The following is a 5,982-nucleotide window of genomic DNA, read 5'->3' as shown; positions in this document are numbered from 1 at the left end:
GGAGGACAGAAGAGGCTGTCAGATCCCCTGGAACTGGAGTTACAGACAGTTGTTAGCTGCCATGTGGGTGCTGGGATTCGAACCCAGATCTTCTGCAAGAACAGTCAGTGTTCTTAATTGCTGAGCCATCTCTCCAGCCCCAAGATTTCATTTCTTTGGATAAATAAATACTCAGTAGTGAATAGATACCCATATGTTGAATCATATGGTAGTTCTATGTTCAGTTTTTAAAGGAATCTCCATAATGGTTTTCATAGTGAACATTCATACCATGTCTTCACTCACATTTGTGACTTTGCTCTTTTAATGACAGACATTCTAGCTGGTTTAATATCTCATTGTGTCTTTAAAAACATTTTTTTATTCATTTATTTTTATTTTATGTGTTTTGCCTGCATGTATGTAAGTGCACCATGTACATGCAATGCCTGAAGAAGTCAGAAGAGAGCATTGGTTCTATGGATGATTGTTAGCCACCATGTGAGTACTGGGATCGTTGTGCCTTTGATTTGCATTTCTGATTAGTAATATTGAGCATTTTAATCTAATTTTTGGCCATGTGTATGTCTTCTGAGAAATGCTGGCCTGGAACTCACTGTGTAGGCTGATCTCAAGCTCACAGAGATCTCTGCTTTCTGAGTGCTGGGATTAAAGGTGTGTGCCACTTCGCTCGACTTGGATTACTTTTTGTTCTGGTTGTTAAGTTCCTTATATATTCTGGATATAATCCCTTGCCAAATGAACAGTTTGCAAATATTTTCTCTCATTCTGTTGGCTGTCTCTTCACTCTGACAATTATTTCCTTTGCTGTTTAGAAGCATCTTAGTTGGATATAGTCTCATTTGTGTATTTTCAGTTTTTAAAAATTAAATTAAAATTTTATTTTACATGCATGAGTGTTTTGTCTACATGTATGTAAGTGTACCACATGACTGAAATACCTGCAGAGGCCAGAAGAGGGCATTGGAGCCCCTGGAACTAAAGTTAAGGATCATTGTTAGCTACTATGTGGGTGCTGGGAACTGAACCCAGGTCCTCTGCAAGAGCAGCTAGTGCTTCTAACCACTGAGCCCTCTCTCTAGCTCTTGTGTACTTTCACTTTGTTGCCTGTACTTTTGGAGTCTTATCCAAAAAAGGTCTATTCCTATTCCAATATCTTGAAGCATTTTCCTTATGCTTTCTTCTATTACTATCACAGTTTCAGGTTTTAATTTAAGTCTCTGATCCATTTTGAGCTAATTTTTGTGTATCATGAGAAATAGGGATCTGGTTTCATTCTTCTGCATATACTGCCTGATTTATGCCAAAAATGTGGCATCCACACTCCCCAGAAAGCCAGTCTCCCCACGCCCTCTCTGGCTTCCAACTTGCTTTCCACTGTCCTCTGCTACAACCCCTTTGGGAAGCAAGGCAGATATGCTTATGGGGACCCAGTGAATTAGTATCAGTTCACTGCCTCCGATACTTGACCCCTAAGAGACATCTATTCTTAAGTGACACATGAAGCCAATCTGGTGGGACTGTTGCATTTTGCCAAAGTTGCAGCCACCACAGTCTCTGGAACTTGAGTTAGGCTGGTGATCTGCTGCTTAGCTGGTTCTCTCCCTTCAAGTCAATGATGCATGCAGGGTGACATACCTTGTCCTCTATGCATGAGCTGGAGTAAAATAATTTCTTACAACATTTCCCATGGTTCTAAGGCTTGCCCTTAAACTAGCTTGGAAACTCTCCTTCTTTCCTCCCTCCATCTCTCCAGTGACAGTAAAGATGGTAGGCTCCGGCTTTGAATCTTGGCTCTAACTATGTGACCTTGGGCAAGCGACTTTCCCTTTCTGCGCCTTGGGTTTCCCCATGTGTAAAAATGGGAGGAATAATTGCACCTGCTTCCTGGTTATTGTGAGGCTTAGGGGAGGACCATCATGGGAACAAGAGAAGCAGGTCCTTAGGCCCTTAATCCATAAAGCCTGTTACCCACCAACAATCTCTCTCTTTCCTTGTCAACAATGTATGAAATGTGCCTGTCCTTCAGTTCCTTATCCCCTTATCAAGTATGTGTTCAACTGACACTGCTGTCATCGAGGGAAAGATATTGTCAACAATGTATGAAATGTGCCTGTCCTTCAGTTCCTTATCCCCTTATCTTATCAAAAGTGAGGGAGAGAAAAAACAAAACAAAACAAAACACCCCACTAGGTTCAGGATAGTGCTAAATTGTCTCCAAGGACAAGGTGGCTACTGATCTATATCTTACATGAGAACATCCCCTTAAACTGTGAGGAAAAGATTTCTTTAAAAAATACTAACTTCATGACTAACCAAAATTATCCAGCCTCAGATTGCTCCAACAACCTGATAAAATGTCTGTTCTGTTCTCTGTCAGTGGCAGCCTGAGCCTCCTTCAACCAGTGAGGACCCTTTTTCCTCATCCTGTTTTTTTCCTTTCAGTGAAAACTCTTGCCAGAGAGTTCACACTCTAGTGTTAGCTTTACTTCCATAATTACTATGCCAAAGTTCCCTCATGTCTGGTCTCAGAGGCAATCCATACCAAGTATTGGGAAGAATGGAGCCCCCAGTATGTGTTCAACTGACACTGCTGTCATCGAGGGAAAGATGCTTTTCCAAATATTTCTTTCCTTCAGTTCAGTAGTGGTACTTGTCAGAGAGGAGTAAGAGCCAGAACAGAAGGCACAGTAGAACTCAGAGAGGTCATGTGTGTGTGTGTGTGCATACACCCGTGATTGTATGTGCACAAGTGGCTGACCAGGCAACGTAGCTCATGCCTGTAATTGGAGTACTTGAGAAACAGAGACAGGATAATTCTGTGAGTTTCAGACCAGTCTGGTCTATATATAGAGTGTGACCTTGTCACAAAAGACCAATCAAAAAACCAATTAATGAAATAAATAAAAGAAATAATGAAATAAATAAAAGAGGGATAATTTTTGTGCTATAGAATGTCAAAAAATGAGAGAAGTCCATGAGGCCCAAGATCTGGCTGAGGAGGCATGAGAGGATATGAGGAGTTGCAAAGTATAGGTTGAAGAGAGCTGGCCCCAGCTCTAGGTCTTAGAAGGGAAAGAGAACCGTGTAATGTGGTCCAGCTGTGGTTGCTATTCTGCAGACCAAAGGTCATCAGAGTGGAGGAGGGCACAGAAGGGGGTGGTCAGGGCACTGGTCAGGTCATTGGCATGAGGTTTGAGGTCACTGAGGATGCTAACAAGGGCAAGAGGGAAAACCTGAACCAGGAACCAGCAGGCACGTGGAGGGGGAGGCTGAGCAGCTGGCCAGGACTTGACTGGCATGACCAAATGGCATGAATTTGACAAACCCTTCTGCAGCCTCTATAGGCAAGGCACAGAGAGGCAGGATGCGGACTCCCATACACAGGCCTGGGTGATGGAGAGGGAAACATCAAGGCCTCATGGACTATAGAGTGGGCTTCCACCAGGTTCTGTGGAAATCTAGAGGACCCCCCAAAAAAAGTGAGAGTGGGATTTTAAGTTGGGCTGAGCTGAGATGAGGATGTGGTTGTGGGGGGGCGGGGTGGGGACTCTTGTGCAGCTGAGTAGAAGCCAAGTCCTGAAAAAGGAAGCGGCGGTAAGGATTCTCTGTGGCGGTGAGGGATTCTCCCTCAGAACTCTGGATCCGCCACAGTGAGCACAAGAAGCTTAAAAAAAGAGGAAATGAATCTACTTGATTATTCTCTAGAGTGGAGTGGACTGTTTATTCCTTGGTGGTCTGAGCAGCAGACCCAGCTGTGGGTGCTGGAAGGAAGGCCCATGGCTCCTGAGGGAACAGACTGTCTGCATGTGGCACTGTCACCCTGTCCCCTGTCCCACAGGCATATGGCTGTGACCTTCCTGTTACAGGATACTCCTTGGTTCCTGCTAATGCCAAAGAGAGCTGAAAGGCTAACTCACTCCTGTCCTTCTAAGACCATGAGCTCATCCCTTGTCTAAAGGAAGATGAGTAAAGCAAAACAGCTGCTTAGGGCCTGAGAAAACCTCAGGCCCTCTTTGATGCTCACACACGTTTGCGGGAGACAAAGTTGTGAGGACATTGCCGGGATCCCAGTGGCTGGCCCAGGATGTCCATGACCAGCTCCAGGAAAGGAGCTGTTCTTCAGGGCTCCTTTCCTAAGCAGCATTTGTGGGTAACATATACCCTCTCAAAATCCTGATGGCATTTGAGACCCTTTCTCCCAAGATAAAAAATTCTTGTTCCCAGACCTGCAAGGTGGCTCAGTGGGTAGAGGTGCTTGCTACCAATCAGAACTGAGATTGGGATCCTGAGACCCGCATGTCAGAATGAGAGACTTGACTCTGGCAAGTTGCCCTCTGACTTCCACGTGCATACAAAATAAATACATAAAAACATAATAAAGATTTTAAGTCCTTCTTCCTGATCTCGGATTTTCAGTTTTTCATCCCCTAGTCCTCTGCCTCTGTCTCACCATAACTGCTGTTCTTCAAACATCCAGCCAAACAAAGTATCCTTGGAAAATGTTCTGTGTTCTCTCACCTCTGAGTCATCGCCTGTCTGGTTCCGCTGCCTGGCATGTCACCTTCCTTCTCTCCCTGAAGGAGTATCTCAAAGACATCATTGGTTCCCAGAGAATCTGTTTCTGGTCTGGTCTCTTGATCACCTTTGCTACAGTCTCTCTAGAGACTTCCTATCCTTGCCTTGGTCCAGGGCCTCTGGGTATCTTAGTATCTGCTAGTGGGGGAATTATGCCCTGTAGAGGTTGCTTGTTGAGGCACACTTATAATATCAGCCAACCATTTAAAATCATAATTCAACCTCTGGACATTTTATATCTTCCTGTTTTGCTCTAGTTTCCCCTTAGCATTTTCATCTTACATTATTTAATGTACTTAGTGCCATTTAAAAATATTTTATTTATTATATGTGTATGAGTGTATTGCTTGTGTGTAGATAGGTGCACCTGTGTTGTGCAATGCCCGAGGAGGTCAGAAGAGGGTGTCAGATCCCCTGAGAATGGAGTTATGGATGGTTGTTAGCTGCCATTTGGATGCTGGGAATCGAACCTGTGTCCTATGAAGAGAAGCCAGTGCTCTTAACTGCTGAGACATTTCTCCAGCTCCCAGTAGTGTCTTTTAATATTGTACCCCATTAATAACTAAAGCAAAAAAGGACATTTGCTTTTGTTTGGTTTTTGTTGTTGTTGTTGTTGTTTTGAGACAGGGTCTCCTATGTAGCTCCAGTTGGCCTGGAACTCACTATGCAGACTAGGCTGGCCTCAATCTCACAGAGATCCACCAGCCTCTGCCTCCTGAGTACTGGGTTAAGGTGTATGCCACTGTACCTGTCTCAAAAGGACATTTGATTGGTGACTGGTCCCTGCCCTCTGCAGCAGGTTTACCCCTGACATTTCATTAATCTCACAGTTGCCCACAGGGTACATTGTTGTAGGTTGTTTTGGCCCCTACTCTTTCATTCTCTTTTTATTTTTTCTGTATTTTCACTTATTAGGTTGCGGTCTGTCTCCTCCATTGGAATGCATCCTCTGTGAGGACAAGAGCTCTGTTCATTTGGTTTGCTGTGGCACTTCAGTGTCTCAGCCTTCTCTGGCTCTCAGAGAGTATTTATTGGATGAATGCATCTAACTATCCCTTCTCCCAAGGTGGGACACAGAGCTGCCTCCATTAATTTAGTGGCTGGCCAACTTTGATGTAGAAAGGAGAACAAGGTCCAAGAGTGACCTGTCTGAAAAATGAGGAAAACCAACCAGCATAAGCTTTGGGCAGCAGTTGCTCTGAGAAACAAACCCAGAGTTGCCAGGGTAAGGTTAGGGCAGGTTTAGCAATCTAGGGAGAATATCGGGATGGGCTTCTTGGTTCATGAACCTTCATGTGTTGTTGCCTTTAATTTCAATAACCTCTGGGATCTTAAATGTACTTAGAATTCAGGGGTAAATAGGTAGAGGCAGCTTTTTTCTGCCATTTCCAGTTTCTACTGGTC

This window comes from Nannospalax galili, unplaced genomic scaffold, assembly GCF_000622305.1.
Source record: "Nannospalax galili isolate Female #2095 unplaced genomic scaffold, S.galili_v1.0 scaffold637, whole genome shotgun sequence".
Classification (NCBI taxonomy): domain Eukaryota; kingdom Metazoa; phylum Chordata; class Mammalia; order Rodentia; family Spalacidae; genus Nannospalax; species Nannospalax galili.
This window is presented reverse-complemented; position numbering follows the sequence as displayed.